Source organism: Alexandromys fortis, unplaced genomic scaffold (genome assembly GCF_014885135.2).
Source record: "Alexandromys fortis isolate MF-2015 unplaced genomic scaffold, M_Fortis_MF-2015_v1.1 scaffold_18, whole genome shotgun sequence".
Lineage (NCBI taxonomy): Eukaryota > Metazoa > Chordata > Mammalia > Rodentia > Cricetidae > Alexandromys > Alexandromys fortis.
This window is the reverse complement of record NW_026067897.1, coordinates 12007709-12028066: the sequence shown is the minus strand read 5'-3', so window position 1 is coordinate 12028066 and position 20358 is coordinate 12007709. Positions and strand designations below refer to the sequence as shown.

The following is a 20358-nucleotide window of genomic DNA, read 5'->3' as shown; positions in this document are numbered from 1 at the left end:
TTCCAGGAAGCAGTGATTCTGATCTCAAAACAAATTAACACTTAACCCCCAAAGGCACTGCTCACCCTTTTTCCTATTTCAGTGTGTAAATAAAAACTAGAATTAGCCATTACTAGGCTAGGAAGATGGCTCATCAGGTAAAGACACTTTCAGCTTAAGACACAGGATCTGAATTCAAATCCCAAACACCTATAATAAATATCAGTGGAGTTCATGGGCAAGTGTGAGTGGATCAAAACTGCAGTTCTGAAGGTACGTGACTTACCCTGGTTCCGTGAAGAATATTACTGCCTTTCTTAAAAGAGTACCAACGGTTTATATGGGCTTGCTTGATATTGGCAACTGAGTGGCACTACTGGTGAACCTCAGAGAACTGGAAAGGACAAATTTCAGAGTCACTATAGAGAAATAATTCAATGACAAAACAACATGCAATTATGCGTTCTCTTCCTTTAAAGCTGCCAATTACAGTACTTTTCTACCTGGTCCAGTACCTCTGTACATTTTCTCACCTGCGTATTCACTGAATGCATAGCACAACTAGGATACAGACCCATAAAGACAAACAATTGCTATTTCTACAGCCATCTTTCACACCTTAAATATAATAATCAGACAGGCATGGCGACAGGAAGAGGATCAGGAATCATTCAAGATCATGTTGGGGTTCACCAAAGACAGAGTCAGAGGGGCTGGAGAGATGTTCAGTGGTTAAGAGCACTGATTTCTCTTCCAGAGAACCTGGGTTCAATTCCCAGCACCCACATGGCAGCTCACAATTGTCTGAAGATCTAGTTCCAGGGGATCTGACACATTCACACCAATGCACACAAAACAAAGTTAAATAAACCATAAAAATATTATTAAAAAAAAAGTCAGAGCAACAACTGCAAAGAGGAGTCCAGGCTGTAGAGATAGATGGTTTTAGGTTGGGAATACCCCATAACTTTTTAAAGATTTTAATTATTTAAGATGCATTTGTGTATGAGTGCTCACACACTTGTGTACATGCATGTAAAGGCAAGTGACCACTAAGGCTAAAGGCACTGGGATCCCACTGAAGCTGCAATTGTAGGTATGGCAGCAGTGAGCCACTCAAAATGGGTGCTGGGAACCAATTCTGTACGAGTAGTACAAATTTCTGATGGACCCATCTCTTTATGTACCCTCATTACTTAAGACACTTATAAATATTATTGAACCATTTCAGTACCTAGTTTGGGCTAGATGGCTCCAGAGTTACATAGACCACTTGCTGCCAAGCCTGTTGGTTGATGGCGGAAGAGAACCAGCTCCCTCAAATTATCCTATGATTCCCACCACATGAACTGTGGCATGCACATACCCACATCCACACATAAGCACACAAGAATAAAAATAGCAGGCAAGCTCCATAAAATAAGCATCTGTTATCTCTGAGACCCCACGTCCTGGTTTATTAGTCAACACCTACCCTTCCACTGCCTCAAGATGCAAGCAAAGCCTATGGTTTTAATAAATACAGTATAAAAAAAGTGACAGGATTAGGTCTATGGTTATTAAAATTAAACCTTCCATCTTACAGTTGACTTCCTTATCAACCTTGCTTAGCAAGTGGCCATATAAAGAGCTACACCTTTAAAAAAAATGGCCGCTTGCTAACAAACAGCAGGAAGCCAGGAACTTCAGTCTGACAATTCTCAGTGAATTGAATTGACACTACATGACTCTGAAGATAGCTTTTCCCAGCTGATGAACCTACAAGATACAATCCCTAGATACAATATTTATGTTGCTTCAAATAAACAGGTTTATAGTGAGTTTTTACTCAGCAAGAGATAATACAGTAAGTACAACCACATCAGAAAGATGTTATGACTACAGGAAAGGAAAAAAAAAAAACACAAAACAATGTAAGAGAACAGTATGAGGCAGATAATGATGTGGGTCACCAATGTCTACTTGAAATATCAGGCCTCCTTCCAGTCTAGACTAGAATGTGGCCTACTCCTATGGCTGTATGTAGAATATAGTATTGCTGATTACCAACTCTCAAACCTGACCCAAGATTTAATATAAATCCTTCTAAAAAAAACTCTTCTGAAACTCAACATATCCAATTTATTTCCTAGTATGCATATCTTCATCTGGCTTTGTAAAACTTAACTCCTAATTCTCTTTGCTTTTAGTTTTTAATTTCTCTCTGCTTACTGAATCTGCATTTACCTAGTTTATCGCACGCTGTCCAGCACTTTTACCAGGCAGACATTAGCACATCTATCCATTAATTCTAAAACTTAGATAGTCACAGATTGTGTACTCCTTTTACTGAGGTAAATCAGTTTCTCCTTGTTTAAAACAATCTCAATCTGGCTCTTATTTCTTCATCTCTAGTACACCCGATCTTCACTGCCTTCAGAAACTCTGGTTATGAGTTTGTAGTAGTATAGACTACAATAACAAACACTCAGAACACAGAGCAGAGCATCAGAACTGCTCCTTGGGGACTCCTTGGGCAGGCACACAGGATCAAAGACAAAAGAAGGACCCTAGCTGTAAATGCTAAGTAAACCCAGGTTCTCCTGCTATGTAAATCCTACTACATCAGTTGACAGCAGCAGCCATCACTGTATATGCTTTCATGGTTTTTTAATAGGTTTTCAGGAGATAGCCCAGACTTCCCTCAAAGTCTTTATCCTTCTCACATTTTCAATGTTGAGATTATAAGGCTTTACTATGCCCAGTTTTCTATGTGTTTCCATAAATGCTTTCATTTGATCTTCAGAAAAACAATCCTATAAAGATGGTCATTGTTATTTTATAGTAAGAAGACTAAGGAGTTGATGTCATTAAGCTAATGAGGTTGGCTCAAAGTTACATAATCCAAGGCTTCCATTTTATTTTGCCTTCAATAATTATGGTACTATTTAAATCAGCAAACTCCCTATCTTCACCCTTCTAGACCTAAATACAACACTGGTCAAATTCTTCAAAGCAGACAAGTTCCTAACTCTCATCTCTGAGTATTCAGGAGGGTAGTCTTCCCTGTCCCCTGCGATTACCCATTCTACTCTGATTACTCTTTCCTCCTGCCATACCTTCACATACACCCATTTTGATAGACAATCATATGATATTCATCACTTCATTAGTTATGCTATATATTCTATATACATTACAATGTTTTTCATATATTTCTTCACATTTATCAGAAAGGAAGCTTTTCAAAGCCAAGACTTGAATTTGGCCTTGACCAACATAAACATTTAACTACCTACTTACCTGTTACGGACAAAGCAAAGCTAGAAGGGCTAAGCCACCTAAGTCTGAGAAAAGACTTTGGGCTTGTAAACTGTTGAGACTAAGAAAGACGATGAGGACCTTTGGAGTTGGAGTAAAGGCGTTTTTAATTATGACACAGACATGAGCATATGGGGACAGAAAATGGAATGTGGGAATCTAAATGAGAAATGTCCCACAGGATTCATATTTGAACATTTGGTCCCTGACTGGTGGTACTGTTTGGGGAGGTTATAGAACTTTTAGGAAGTGAAGCCTTGCTAGAGGAAGTCCATTACTGGAGGAGGACTTTGAGAATCTCTCTCAAAAGCAAATTCCAGGTTGCTCTTGAAAATATGATCTCAGCTTCTTGTTCCTCCATGCCTCGTCATCATGATAGACTAATCCAAAATAAACACTTTCATGTATAAGTTGTTGGGAGGTATATTATTTTATCACAGGCACAGAAAAGTTAACACATTAACATTGACTAAAATGTACTTATAGTAACATGTCTTGAGGAATGATAAAAAAAAAGTAGGAATGGCAAATCACTGTCTGCAAGTCACATACTTGGGTCTGTAACAATGAACAAAGTTTCATGTAGGCTATCACAGAATTGAGAAGTGCATCATGCATCATGGGTCTCAGAATCATTTCCCTTCACTTAATCATTTTTTATTATCATAAATGCTTCATAGTCAGCAATACTATAATGCCTAACAAAGCATTCCCCTCAAAATTACACTATATTTACTTATTACCCCTTAGGGTTTAATCTCACAATAAATACTCACTTCTATTTAGGATTATTTTTAACAGAAATATTTTGTTTCAGAAATCAAACTGCTATACCAAAACATGTAATTTTTGTTGGTTTCTTTGATGTTGAGAAATGGCCTTACTATGTAGTCCAAACTGGCCCTAAGTGTGGCTCAAGCTCCAAGTACTGGAATTGTAGGCACACGTCTCAATTCTAACCAAAAAATTCAAGTTCATAGTTATCAAAGTATGCTAGAAACTTGCTTTTACCCACTCACACTCCTCAGGCCATATATCTTATTTATAAGGTTACAATATCTTTGCCAGTAACAATTCACTACTTTATATTTACATGCCATATTTGGCTGCCAATAAGGTTGTTACTCATTAACAGATTCCCTACTAAACACATCAAGCACAACAAAAGTCAGAGTATAACATTGCAATGACCAAGATAAATAAGCACAATCTCTAAACTACTATAAACTTCAATCACCAGAAAAAAAAAAACCACACACACACATACACACACGTGTGCACACTCCATTATATAGGGTCATCTTACTGAAAGGTTAGGCAAAGCTACACACACACACACACACACACACACACACACACACACACAAAACCTCATATTTTATACATACAGGTGCTCAAGTCTAACAGCCTCTAACGATATGTTGAGAAGCAACCCCTAATCTACTTAGATATGGAAGCCTATGGTTTCATCCACTGTTTTACAGATACAAGATTGGCACTTTGAGTAGGCTGATGTGGGATGACTGCTGTGAATTGCAAGACTGGCAGCTTTACTGAGAAATTCCCTTTTGAATCTGTACCCTCATTCTTTATATGCCCATAAACTGCAGGTAACAACGTTCCACCCAAGAACAAGGAGAAACCAAGTCACATAATAGGGCTCCACCCATATCTGTAGTCTAAAATATGGATTTTGGCCACAAACGCTTTTAATTATCTACACATCCAAGAATGTGATACATAAAGTTAGCAATCATTGCTCTCACCAAGAGACTGTTAGTTAAAATCATTATGCTAAATAGCTTTACATACACTGCCTCATTTATCACAACACGTAAAACAGAATTATTCTTGTTTCTATTTGTAAATGAAGATTCAGAAGTTACATAGCGTACTTAGAGTTAGAAATGCAGAAAATAAAAATCCCAGGGGCCAAGTTCAAGTTCAGTTTGCTATATAATTTCAATTAAAAAATAGCAGCCAGAACAGGAAAAACTGGCACACACTTGTAATGCCTGCACTGTAAGATCCCATGTTCAATTCTAAAGCTATTAAAATTAACAAATAAAAAACCCAACAAAAACAAAAACCCAAAACAAACTCAACATTTTCAGAGGGGAAGGTAGAACCATGGAATACATAAAGAAGTTAAAGGGCTGGGCTAGAAATATAGTTCAGTAGTAGGGTACTTGCTCAAGGTCCTGCTTCAACCACAGAGAGATGGGGGAAGATTATTTTGAAGATGATAGTACCAATAGGGAATAATCCTTTCCAGGGTATGTATTTCTCGCAACATCAATGAAAACAAGGCAGCAAAAACAGCTTTAGCGCTGGGCGATGGTGGCGCACGCCTTTAATCCCAGCACTCGAGAGGCAGAGGCAGGTTCGAGACCAGCCTGGTCTACAGAGCTAGTGCCAGGACAGGCTCCAAAGCCACAGAGAAACCCTGTCTCGAAAAACCAAAAACAGCTTTAGCATTCACAGCACCCACTGCTGTGAAGAACCAATCTCATCTGAAAAGGGATCTGATCTGTCCTCAACATCTATCAAAATCATCTCCAAGTTCATGGGATTTCGCACCAAATGGGCTTCAAAGTAAGCAATGTTTCTAATGGAAATGAGACTTTGTGACACCAGAGAGACTCAGTTCCAGTCCTTTCCAGATTCTACTATCTGCTGATCTTCCCTGTTTTGAAAAGGAGGAAAAAAAAAATTGCAGGGCAGCAAGTAAATCTCAGGAGCTGTCTGGAGGGGGAAGACAAAGGAAAGAAAAAGGTCATGCCATTTAAACTAAGTTAGTGTGATGGACAGTCACGTGGCAGCTCAGCAATCATAGAACAGGGTAGCAAGTTTTAGAATAAATAGTGTCAAAATGATAGGAAATGCATGCTTAAACATACAGAAAGAAGAGAGGGGAAAGTTTTCTGAGTAATGCAGAAAAGTGAGCAGGCAGACTTCTGAAGTTTCTGGGCCATTGCTCTGTAAGCAACAGCCTTATTTATTTTAACTTGCATCTTTTGCTACAGTGAAAGTTGCAATTACATATAGTGTTCTCTTAGTTTGTGAGCTATTCCATAGAAGTGGGGTGGTGTTCATCAGGACTGGGGATTTGTCTGTTGATGTGAATCACGTTTTCAGTTCGTCTCCACAGGAAAGGCAGTCTTTCACAGACAGAATTTTCTAACTAGAAAATTATCTGGGTAAACTCACTGAACATTGACATGGTGGTTTCTAAAAGGGCTATTAAAAGGGGTTGAATCTGTCTAAAGCAGAGCAGAAAATGTACCAATCATATATGCTTAGAACATCCTAGTGCACCATGGGGCAAGAAAAACTAGTACAGCCATGCCAAAATGGCAAAGCCAACATTATTATAATGGCTTTCATTGGCACAGTTTAATCATTAAAAAAAAAATTACAAAAACTGAATAGCCTCAAATCCATAAAAACTCATCTGTTTCTAACAATACCTTAGAAAACAAGCAAGCAAGTAAGCAAACAAACAAAAACTCTGGGACAAGTGAGGTAGCTAAGCAAGTAAACGCACCTACACCAAACATGACAACCCAAGATCAATCCCAGTATCCATGTGTAGGAGAGAAAATAGATTTGAGAGATCAAGTTGTCCTCTGACTCTCACAGACATTAGGATGTGTGTACTATGACCATACATACAAAATAAATACATGTAATTTAAAAATCAAAATAAACAACTTGGTGAACTAGTTTCAGAATCATTACATTTACTAGAGAGAAAAATTAAGCATTTACCTTTCTTACAGAAAATGTACTTCAAGATAACCAGCTGGTAACCACAAAACACATCGAAAAACACCAACAATAGTGCAAATGAAACACAGGGATAGTCATTTCACACCAAAATAACAGATCTACACATCAACAGATCTTACAACATGGTTCAATCCCTGGAACAATGTAAAGGTAGGCCAGAACCAATGCCAAAGTTGTCCTTTGACTTCTACATGTACTGTAAATGCAACAACATGTAAATTAATTAAAACAATCAAAAAAACGTGTACAAATACTTCTGATGGGTAAAGAAGGCTGAGAGATATGAACACAGAGATCACTTGGCACTCACTCTAAGCATAACATGCTAACATAAACATTTCACATGATTTAACTGGATAAAGTTATCGATAGTTTCTGGCTTACTCCACAAAATAAAGATTCCATACCTATGAGCAATACAGTAAATGCAAAATAGAAAATAGGCTTGTAAGAAAACAATCAACTGAACATAGAATGATAATCATTCCCTAGGACATCAACTTACTTTCTTCAATAAGTTATTTCCTGAAAAAGGGAAGCTTATAATAAGTTAAAATAAATTGAAAAATAATGCATGTATAGACCTGCTGGGGGAGGAGGGGTGAAATAACCAAAGCAACTAATAAAAGCCAAATTTTAGATAAATACAGAAATTTAATCCTGAGCTAGAAATTAAATTAAAAATTTTCAAGCTGGAAGTTTGAAACTATGAAATGCATGCCCAGTGTGCATGCATAGTTTGATTTCCAGCACAAACCTCCATTTTCCAAAAGAATATTTAAAATTTTGTTCTCCTACTAATGCTCTTCCAGGAGACCTGAGCTCAGTTCCCAGCACCACATTGGGTAGTGGCCCCTAACTCAAGGAATCATCTGCCTCTGACCTCCACAGTTACCAGCATGCCTACCTGAAACACATATAATTAATAGTATTTATAAACCCACTTTTGTTTGATTGATAATGGCTGGCATTGTAGTTAGGACAAAATAAGCTTCAAAAAACCAATGTGTAAGATGATATTTGATTTTAACTATTAGTTTAATGAAAACAATTGATTAAAAAAAGCAAACAAGGTTAGAAGAAATGAATTTCGTTCATGAAAGGTAGATAAATTTAATATTGAATGGTATACAAACAAGGGAGAAGGACATAGAAGGCTCACTAAATATTCTAACTTTGTATATTTTAAAATTTCCACAAAAAACATAAAAAGCAAACCATTTTTAGTAATTTTTACAACATTCATAATGAAGATATCAATTTAATATGAATAATTATAACCTTTCTAGAAAGGAATTGGTATCTGTGAGGGTAAGAAAGATTTTATAAATTCAGATCTTACTTAATTCAGTAATAATACTAGAAAACCCACCTTTTCCTTTAAAACTGCATCAATAGAATTATCAGGTTTAGCAAACACAAAACCAAGAAAATATACAAAGCCAAGAAGCCTACAAAGCCAGATATTGAATTTCTATTGCATCATGAGCACAGATACCCATGCAGTACAATAAAGACCATGTTAAGAAAACCGTGGACAGGCAAGGGGGTACTTGCCTTTAATCTAAGCAAATTCTCTTAAAATTCAATGTCAATCTGGTCTACTTAGTGATTCCAAAACATCTAGGCATACACACTCTGTTCTCAATCCCTCTCTGCAAAATGAAACAACTTGTTTAAAGTATATAAAAGATACTTTACTATTATAATTAATAAACCTGTGGTTATTCATTTTCTAGTGAGATACTGTAAGAAAACATGGGATAGTGTTTAGTAAGGCTAATAATGCTGTAACAGAACAATACACATAACACAAGTACAGATAGGTGTGATGACTCATGATATAATCTCAGCACTGGGTAGACTGAACCAGGAGGACTATTCTAAGTTCCAGGCCAGCCTTAGATACAATCTTGGTCTCTTGCCATCTCCCAATAAATAATGTAATCACAGATGGGCAGTGAAAATGTTAAGGGTACTGTTTAGAGGGAAAACAATGCAAAAATGACAAGTATCTCTAAGTATTGGATTAGCAACAGCTTCTATTGGAACATATTTCTTCTTGTTTGTTATGTTTACATTTTTTGTTGTTTATTTTGAGACAGGGTCTGACCTTGAACTTGTGATCACTCCCGGTCTCAGCCAGTGGAATGTTAAACTTGCCGGAAAGTGCCACTATGCCTGTTACCTCCCTGGTTATTGTCTGTCCCAGAAAGACACAGAAACAACTGACTTAGGCTAAGGTTAACACAGCCCTCCTCTGTCATTCCAGGCTGGGCAATGAGGAAAGTATTTTGACTTCTAGCCCTCTTCTCAAATTCAGATAATATATTCCTTGTAGTGCCAAATAAGAAGAAAAGGGGAAGGCAGAAATCTAGCAGAAACAAGGTGGGATTTATTTGGGACTAAATGGCTGTGGGACCTGGTGGGACAGAAACCTCTGCCAACACTTACTGGCCATCTTGACTCATGCTAACGTCCAGAACGCACTAAAAGCCAGGTGTGGTGATTCTATCTTTAATCATAGCACAGGCAGGTAGATGAGGACAGCTTTGAGGTCTACATAGAAAGACAGCAATTTCAAGCTAGCTAGGACTACACAGGAAAACCCCATTTCAAAATAAACATCTTTTAATTCTTTAAGATGGGTCTTACAAGTTTTCTTTCCTGTAAGATTTCAAGGAGAATCAACATGTTCTTAAATCATGTATCAGCTCTTAGCAAACCATTTGTAGCCAATCCATGAACATAAGCAGAAATACAAATAATATCTAGTAACGCCTAATACAAAAGTGAAAGTAAGGGGGCTGGAGAGATGGCTCAGTGGTTAAGAGCATTGCCTGCTCTTCCAAAGGTCCTGAGTTCAATTCCCAGCAACCACATGGTGGCTCACAACCATCTGTAATGAGGTCTGGTTCCCTCTTCTGGCCTGCAGGCATACAAGCAGACAGAATATTGTATGCATAATAAATAAATATTTATAAAAAAAGTGAAAGTAAAAGATATTTTGTACAATACCAACTCCACAGTAACTGTTCCAAAAATGTTATCTAGAGATAAAAATTGACTGTTGTAACATAAAAACTCACCACAAAGCACCTGCTGACTCCACTCTTACTAGAAGTCTTACAATAGACAAAGTAGAGTTAAAAAAAATAACTGAGAGGCTAGGAGTGTGCCTCACTGTTAAGAGTCCTTGTTTAACAGGCACAAGTCACAAGATTCAACGTCTAGCACTACAAAAAATGACAGAGTACATCCAGGTAGCTAATTTTTGGAAACTTGTTTATTAGCCAATGTATTACAAGACATGTAAACTTTTAAAAATCTACTTGGTTGCCTATCATGTGATTAAGTACTTCTTCCCTGAGCACATAACTAAAAGTCATTCAGGCTCTATCTCCTGTCTTCCATTCTATTCTTGTCTCATCTTTACTTACTAACATATACCTGAACCTGACAACATAATAGCAGGAAAGCACCAACAGAACATGCTTGGGCCCTGTTTTAATGCTATACTTCTCAAAACCAAAACCAGCTTCATTAAATCTACTCAGACATGAAAGCACATATATTTGACGGACATTCCACCAGTACCACCATGGCTCCCGACATGGCATTTAAATTGATGAGAGAGGAATAATCCCTGAGTCTTCATGCCTTTACTCATGTCATTCTATGCTTCTGGTAGTCTTTGCGGTCAATATTCTGTTTCACAGCCACTTACAGGCCAAACTTCAGGTTCTAGCGTCATGTATCTGCAGCCCTGCTATACCTTGTTACCTTGCTTTGTTGTTTTTTGTTTTGTTTCTGCTGCCAAATACTTTCTTTCCATGGCACAAATTGTATAACAAATGACAGTAGAAAATTGTTGGTCAAACTTTTTTTGAATGTTTGAAACCAGGTCTTACCTTGTAGCACAGGCTAGCCTCAAACTCACAATCTTCCATGCCTCTACCCTTCTAAGTGGTAGGCTAAAAGATGATAGCCAACATATTTGGGAAATACTGTTCTATAAATACTACAGTAATACCAAACATACATGATGTCAATGATTTTTTGAGGCATAAATGATGTGAGGACTAAATATCTCAACTATGTAATAAAAAACTCAAATGGCTCAAAGAGAATTCATAAGATACTATGTCAAATTAAGATGATCCGAAGTTGAATTGTCTGTTTAAAGTGGACACAGTGGCATGTGTCTGTAATCTCAGTACCCAAGAAGCAGGTACAGGAAGACAGTTAAACGTTTGTTCCAGGCCAGATAGAATTATTACAGATACTAATTTCAAAATAAAAAGATATTTTTTTAAAGTATCAATGGAGAGAGATGGCTCAGCAGGTTAGAACACTAGCTGCTTCTGTTAAAGACCTGTGTTTGATTTCCAGCATCCAAGAGGCTCATAACCATCTGTAACCCCAATCCCAATGCCCTCTTCTGGCCTCCAAGGGGAGCAGACAGACACTCAAGTGGCTAGTGCACAGACATACAAGCATGCAAAATACCCTTATACATTAAAAAACAAGAGCAAAAACAAAAGAACCAAGTAACCCAGCACATATATAATTACACTCCTGGCTTAGTAGCTACCTAGTTTTTCCAAGTCTGTGTTTTTGCAAAAGTCAAGAGATACATGAGTTCACTCCACCAATGTTTTAAAAACTGCTACATCGTCAGACTATTCATAAAACCCAATCCTTACATAGTCATTCAACAAATTTAATCTTTTTTGTTTGTAGTGCCAAAGTTTGATATTAAGTATCTTTTAAAATCTCATCTTATAAAATGACCAAGTATCAAGAAGGGAGGTATGCAAATGCTACAGTAAAAAGAACAGTCAAAATGCATACAATGAAGGCATAACTAAAAAACAAAATTTAGCCGGGTGGTGGTGGGATTGGAATCCCTTTCTGATAAAGAAACAGGGCTCCTATGCTCCAGGCAACCATGTAACCTTCCGTTTTTCCCCGACTTTGCCTCTCTACTTTTGCATATATTGATATTCTTTTCCCAAGACATAAGAAATCTGTGGTCAGCCGGGCGATGGTGGCGCAAGCCTTTAATCCCAGCACTCGGGAGGCAGAGGCAGGCGGATCTCTGTGAGTTTGAGACCAGCCTGGTCTACAAGAGCTAGTGCCAGGACAGGCTCCAAAGCCACAGAGAAACCCTGTCTCAAAAAAAAATAAATAAATAAAAAATAAAAATAAAAAACAAAATTTAAAAATGGCAATTGTCTGCCTCCTGCCTGTGGACCAGAATGTAAGCTCTAGTGCCATGCTTGCCTGCCGATCGATTGTCATGATGATCAGAGTCACCCTCTCAGACTATCAGCCCACAAGAAACTCTTTCCTCTATTAAAAAAAAAAAAAAACCTGGGTCCTCTGGATATGTACCAAGTGTTCTTACTAATGAGCCATCTCTTCATCACCCCAGACTCCCAGCTCCTATTATTTTTTGACTACGTGTCTAAGTATTGTTATTAGTTTCTGTCCAATAAGACAAAACAGTACGTTTCACTGGGACAACACTGGAGAGAAATATCAAAACATGTCAGTCGGACAAGCTTAAGTTAAAGCGGAGCTTTCATAATTTTCATAATAAGTCTGTCATTTTTGAGCTGGTGGCCCCCCAAAAAATCTATCTACATCATGATGTAGCACCTGTATGACCTAAATACCCTGGAGTATAGGGATAACCTGAACTGTATAGCCAAACCATATGTCAAAACAAAAATAGTAAGTTAAATAAACTCTGACTGTACATACTAAACTAAGAAATGATAACTAAGATGGCTACATCTTAGTTATCATTTCTTAGCATTCACAATACCACTAAAGATGGAAATGACTTATTTTATGTTGAAAAGGTAATAAACAGTTCACATAACAGCTCTCTTTCTTTTACCTTCCTACTTTTTTCTTTCTCCTTCCCTTCTCTTCCCTTTTTGTCCTGAGACAAAAAAGAGTTACATGTAGCCCAAGTAGCCTAAAACTTCCTAGGTAGCAGGTTGACCGGTCTCTGATGTGGGCCACGCACCAAACCTGGCTCTACGGGCACATTTCTGGAGGAATATAAACTGGTGGAACTCTTAAGGAAACTTAACCGGCAATGTGTACTAAAAATATACAAACTAAGAATTGTTTCTCTGAGCCAGAAGGTACTGCCAAACCTCTGATCCAGGTATTTGAGAGGGAGGCAGGAGGAGTTCAAGGCCAGCCAGGTTCACAGAGCAAATTCCAAGACACTAACACCACTGGGAGAAATGCTGTCTTGGAAAACAAAAAACAAAACAAAACAAAAAACAAAAGTTTGTTTTTAAATAGAGTCTCCCTAACTCAGGCGTAGCTTCAATATCAATTCTGGTCCTCCTGACTTCACCTTCTAATGGTCTTCTGTTATTAAGAGCATGCCACGACTCCTAGGGGTTTTTTTCTTTCTTTTTGAGATGAGGTCTCTACATAGCCGTAGCTGTCTTGGAACTCATTATGTAGACCATGGTCTACGTTGGCTCCCCTAAATGCCACTCATATTTAGTCCTCTAATTATTACCTATAGGGAGACAGAAGAACAGAAAACCTGTATTAAGCCCTGTACTACTCTGTGATCTTGACTGGCTTCATCTATCAATTTTCTTTCATTTAATTAAAAAAATAGAGAGAAAACATCTATTTCCCAAGATGGTTCTGAGAAGCTAAAGAATAATCTTCATATATTTGACAGAATTGTGCAAACTCTTCCACATGTGTATGAAAACAACCTCAGTTAACTTTAATAACAAATTCAGACTTATCCTCAACTCAGAGAGAGTACTGACTGGTGCAAAATATTTCCAAACACAAATCCTACTGTTAAACATGTCAAAATTTCTTTTTCCTATTTTCTTTCCTGGTTGTGGGGATTGAACACAGCATCTGCTAAGGGATAGCTCTACCACTGGTAGGGATGGTCAGGAAAGTCAGGAATCCTACCTAGCACTTGGACTCAAAAGATAAGGCACAGGAGTAAGTATGGGGCTCACAGGGGGTTGGTGATTTAGCTCAAAAAGGGGGTTAGTGGTGTAAAGAGACTGCCCTGTATGAGCGCAGAGGAAGCCTAGGGCTCACTCTCCAACACAATTATGGTAATGAGTATCCCAGTAATCCTAACATCTGGAAAGGTAAATGCAAGATGATTATAACCTCATGGGTATCCTTATACACATAGTAAATTTAAGGCAAAGCTGGGCTACATAAGACCCGCCTAAAACAAACCAACCAACAAACAACAACAAACCAAAACCACATAAACTGCTGAGGTACATACCCATAACCTGGCTAACAACTCCAAATTTTAATTTGATGCTTTTCCTTTACATCTTTCACTGATTTTCTTTTAGAATCTAACACCTAATCTTCCCTGGCATAACCTTTAGAGTCTACAATTTTTTTTTTAACTTTCTAGTTCACTCCAATTCCCCTCCGATATTTCTACCAGATGACATCAAATCTGATTCTGAGTCTCTTTTCCTATCTTATCTGAAGCTATCTTTTGTATGCTATACATCTAGCGAAGCACCCACCTGACACCACTTACTTCCTTTATTTAGCTGGCAACCCCACTGCATGTGAACTTGACAATGCTGACACATAATTAACCCAGGAAGATGATGCTTGAAAAAAGACTTATCTCCATCCAGATTTTACCTACTCTACGGGGACTCAATAACGTCAACATCTGAGTTTATGATTTATACAAACTGAAATGATACATTTTAGAGCATTGATACAGGAGAGTTGATAATAATGCACATCAGAATCCTTTACGGTACCCAAGAGTATAATAAAAATCACTAAGTGATGGATATTAAGCTTCAATATTAATAGCTTCAAAATTAACCCTATTTCCTTTTTCCAGAGTGTCATCAAAGGATCCCATACATAAAGAAAAAAAACTATACCAACACTTTAAACATTTTCATGCCAGGTAAAAATCCTTCCTCCACCAATCTCTGCTTATCTGAATTTTAAAGTCTAAGTATGGTCCTATCATCACTGTCCCCAGCTCCAAGTGACACTCAGAATTATTTTCTCAAGGTACAGAACTCTAACTAGCTACATAAGCGATAAGGATGGACTAAAGTGGGAGGTAAAAAAGGACAATTTGCTTCTCCTTAGATCCTTTGAATCTGTACTTGGCTATACAAGATGAAGGGAAGAGCTGTACATATGGCTTAGCAGTTAAGAACACTTGTTCTTTCAGAGGGCCCAGGTTCAATTCCCAGCATCTATATGGCAACTCCTAACTCTTCTACTCCAATTCCAGGGTACCCAATGTCACATAAAATAATCTAAAATAATAAAAATTAAAAAATAAAAATGAGCTTATTATATTAAACAGAATATATGGATAATGCTTGACTTGTCTCTATATAAAGTAATCAGAAATCAACTAAAAAAATTATCTTGACTTGCCTGTCAGGCCTACTGTTGTAACCCCAGCACTGAAGACAGACAAGTAGTCAAATCTCCAAGTTGGAGGCCAGCCTGGTCTCCTTAACAACCCAGAGCTACATAGTGTGAACTTATCTCAAAATTAATTTATTAAATGTCTAGCCTACCTTTCAACTGGAATAATTCTAATTTTCCTCATGAAAAATCATCACTGTGTTGAGGCTGGAGAGATGGCTCAGAGGTTAAGAATACCGACTGTTCTTCCAGAGGTCCTGAGTTCACTTTCCAGCAACCACATGACGGCTCACAGCCATTGTAATAAGAGCTGGTGCCTTCTTCTGGCTGCACATATACATGCAGGCAGAACACTCCATACATAATTAATAAACAAATCTTTGAAAACAAAAAACAAAAAGAAAGAAAAATTATCACTGTGATGACAAGGTGCAGTCTACCCTTACCACTAACTTTCTAAGATACTAAAACATCAGAGCTAGCTTTCTTATAAGGGGAAAGAAAGTGAGAAACCCCATATAAGAAACTTTAATCTTCAAAACTAAACACACTCATTAAATTCCAACACTATGGTGTAGGGTATGTATGATTTAATAGGAATAAAAATAAAGTTGCTTTCAAGTTTAACAGAGCACCAGATCTGGATGTTACCAAAGAAAGCAAACTGAAGGCCTCATGAAGAAAAGAAATTTTGAAATCATTTTGTCTCGTTTCTAATTCCACATTCAGCAGTTATTACTGGTTCCTGCATCAATGAAAATAACATCCACCTCCAAGAACAGATAGGTGAGCCAGACCCAGAACCGGGGGTCAGCCTCTGCAAATCAGATGCACCATCCCCCAATAATACCACTCCTTATTTGCCAAGAGTAAAAGAAACAACAGGCATCTTCCTAACATTCTACCAAAGAAAACCTTTTTCGTAAAGGTTCATAGTGCTCAATGTGTGCCTTCTGACACAAGACAAGCATGCTCAGATAAACAGCAAATGGAGGTAACATATGAAAAGCTCGTGACAAAAACCAGAAAAGAAATACTTTTAAACCAGGAATGGAATTCGGGAGTATATCGAACTATTTATTCCTTCAGCATACAGAAGGCATATGTATATACAAAATAACATGGTTTTCTAAAGCTGAGGAGTTCTGGGCCAGTCATGGCTACATACTTAAGACTGTCTCCTTCCTCTACACACATACACGCGTGCACGTACTCAACTAGAACAAAAGATGGTACTGAAACTTCCCTACAGGCAGTGTGAGTGCTGGGGCTGAACTGGAGTTCCTTTACTGCTGATAAATTTCCAGCCCCCAAATTTTAAAGATTACATTCATTTATTTTGTGACTGCATTTCCCACAGTGCATGTGAAGATCATAGTTCAAGTAATGATATTCAGTTCTTTCTTTCCACCATGACATACATGTCAGTGTATACTGTGCCTGGACTGCCTTTATAATACTGAAATAGCTTTACTCTATTAAACCAAGACTATAAACATAGGAAATTTAAAAAAAAAAAAGCTTGCTTAAATGATATCTGCACTCAATGACACCCAAGCCCATACACAGAAATAACAGTATAGTACTGAATTATTATATTGCTATATATTCTGGGAAGTTACTAACCAATGTTTGTGTATAGATAGTGAAGGAAAAACTGATGTGGACAGTTTCAAATTAATAATAATATGAAAATAGATCACTGTTTTCATAATTACAAACCACCACTCCATAGTCTGCTTCTCAAACACCTTTTCCCAGCAATTGATATTTGTCATTTTGCCTTCTTTAAAATGCCCAATGGTCCTACAAACACACATACACAAAACACATTACTATATTTCACTGGCGCATTAGTGAATGCACGTGTACTGCATAGACTCAGTTTAAGGGATAGACTCAATTCCAGGTGTTCCTGAAAGTTGGCCCCACTAGCACTCAACTATCCACCTTTACTCATGAAGGGCCCATATGCTCCACTTTATAAGGAGAGCTTATGTAAAGTTTCAAACCCACATAGACAGACTTCACAACCTTCCACTGGGTTATTTTCCTTTTTGAAAACTTATCAAAACTCCAAGATGTGTCAGATATGACAGCTTAAGCAAAGGGAACAAGAGCTGGAGGCCAATCTGAGCTAAACACTTAATCCAAGGCCAGTAATGATTAGAGACCCTTTCTCCAAACAAAACCCCAAACAATAAAACATTATAAAACTGAGATGTCTAGGGTGTTCTTAAAGAAAAGGGACTTATAAATATCACTTCTCTCCTCCCATGCTAATTCTACATTCCTTAAACTTAAGAGTCAATTTCTAATAGAGCCAATTATTTTATATGAACATCCAATTCTATTTCATAGCAGGACATGATAGCATACACCTGTAACTCTAGCACTTAGAAGGTAGAATTCAAAGACCAGCCTCAGTTGCACAGTGAGTACATGGCCAGCCTGGGCTACTTGAGAACCTGCCTCTAAAGATATTCTCACGTTCCTTTTATTCCTTAGTTCAATGGTCTCAATGTAGCAAGTATAAAGTGAAAGAAGCCGGGAGGTGGTGGTGCACACCTTTAATCTCAGCACTCGGGAGGCAGAGGCAGGCAGATCTCTGAGTTTGAGGCCAGCCTGGTCTACAAGAGCTAGTTCCAGGACAGGCTCCAAAGTCACAGAGAAACCCTGTCTCGAAAATAAATAAATAAATAAATAAATAAATAAATAAATAAATAAATAAATAAATAAAGTGAAAGAACTATGATGGATATGGAAAGATACTGTCAGGTACTCCTGAAAGCGCAGCAGGCTGCAGTGGCTTGAGTCTCCCACCCCAGGACTAGAAGGCTGACACAGGACTGCTGCTGGAAGGTCAGAGCTAGTGTGTACTACAGAGTAAGCTGTAAGCCAGCTGAGGCTACATTGTGAAACTCTTCTGTCTCAAAAAAAGTGTAGATAGGTTTAGGGATAAACTGAAAAAATTTTACTAGCTTTTGATTTTTAATTGAGTGGTCGTCTAAGTATGGAACCCCGCCCAGCCTGGAATTCACTGTGTAAAACCAAGCAGGCCTTGACCTCAGAGATCTGCCTGCCTCTTCCTCCCAAATGACAAGCTTAAAGGTGTGCGCCCACCACACCCTGATGTTTGTCAAAGAGAACCTAACAGCTTTGTCTCTGGGCTGACTGCTTTATTGTTTTCCCTGACTGCCAGTAACACTGGGAGAATCAGATCCAAAATACCTCACAATTTAATTCAAAACAAACTAAGTTATTTTTAAAATGTGGCCCAAATCCACAAACTAGTTACAGCAATAGACTAATCAATGCAAATAATACGTTATGTGCCTCATGACATTACCACCATTTTTGTTGTTGTTTTTCTTTTTTCAAGACTTGGTCTCACTACCTTTCCCAAAAGCACTCTAACTCACTATGTAACCCAAATAGCCTAAAGCCATCCTCCTGTCTCAGCTTCCTGGAATGCTGAGATAAATTTAGCAGCAAGATTCTAACCCTAGATTCTAGATAAAGTTTTAAGCACAGCTGTAAACGCTAAATGTGACAAAAATTAGCTAGAAAATGTCATCCATTCCATATTTTATATTAACACTAAATAAAAGATATTCTCACACACAATAACAGCGGCCTATTTATAGATCCAATAATTTAAAAAATCACCTATTGAAATACAGTAATGATATTTGGTTAAGCACACCTGCTTGACTGTTTAGGCTGCCTCTAAACTGCTAGCCTTGCAAGCCCCCAGATAAATAAGTCTCATCAGGCTAAAGTCCTTTTACAGAAACTGCTTACCAAAATGGGCAAATGTTAACGGTTATAAAAGACATGACAACATCCCCACCCAACTGAATGTCTTACAGGGACTTTATCAATAAGTGAGTGCATAAATGTGGCACCAGGCCTATACCGGTTCACAGAATGATCACATTTTAAGACTCATGACGGAAAGGGCAAAATTACGAAACCATAAACAGTCACCACCGCACATCCACCAGCCTGTAGAGAAACTACAAACACTACGTTCGGAAGCTGTCATTTTTTTTTTTTTTACCAAGTTTTGGAACCCGCATACACCCTCACCCCAAATTCATCAGTGGGGCGAGCGGAGGCTGAGTCATTCCGAGGAGTAACTTTACACCGATGCTCGCACTCCGGGGTCGGGACAAAGGCATCACCTCTGGGGTTCCACCCCTCAGTGCACTCCCGTTCGGCCGCGGTCCAACCCTTCTCGGGTTTCCAGAGCCTGACACACCGCTGCGCCGAACACAGGTGGCGGAGGCCGCGCGCTCCAGACCTCCGGCGGGCACGGGGCGCCCCGCCGCTCCCGCGGTGCTGTCAGCGGCCGGCGGATCCCACCGTCCCCGGTTAGGACCGGCGCGGCGACCCTGACAACCCGTGCCGACGACCGCTCCCACAATCCCGTCAGGGGCCCCCGAGCCCTCCGCCAGATGGGGGCAGGGGCGGCACTCACCCGGCGGCAGCGCCTCCTCCGCCCGCGGCAGCAGCACAGCCGGAGGCCCCCGGCACCATCTTCTGCCGCCGCCCTGGCCTCGGCGGCGGCCACCAACCGCCCCAGCGGCGCCGCCAACCGACACAACCGTCGGCGCCCGGCCGCCGAGAGCCCGGCGCGGCTCGGAGGTTCGGCGGTTGCGGGGTCGGCCGCAGCCGCTGCTCAGACCTCTTGGCACCGCGCGGGGACCGGAGTCAGCCCGCCGAGGCACTGGGACCCAAGGCAGCACGAGCTCGGTGACACCGGGTCGCGGCCGCCGCGGGGTTTGTTATTGTCAACTCGGCCCTTCCGCCGCAGAGCACGCCGGGAAACAGCCA

General features: G+C 39.1%; 1 protein-coding gene and 1 non-coding gene across 2 annotated transcripts in view; both read right to left on the bottom strand.

Moving 5' to 3' along the window:
• The window catches only part of Rb1cc1 (RB1 inducible coiled-coil 1), a 59390-nt gene extending 39240 nt beyond the window's left edge, over positions 1-20150 (bottom strand). The window contains exons 1-2 of the mRNA XM_050163641.1: positions 20003-20150; positions 266-373 (exon numbers count right to left, since the gene is read on the bottom strand). The gene's annotated coding sequence lies outside the window, so the exon portion shown is untranslated. The remainder of the gene's footprint in view (positions 1-265; positions 374-20002) is intronic.
• On the bottom strand, positions 8456-8576 carry LOC126486854 (small nucleolar RNA SNORA8). The gene has a single exon (XR_007588216.1). It is a non-coding gene; the product is annotated as a small nucleolar RNA SNORA8 (small nucleolar RNA).
• Positions 20151-20358: the final 208 nt, after the last annotated feature.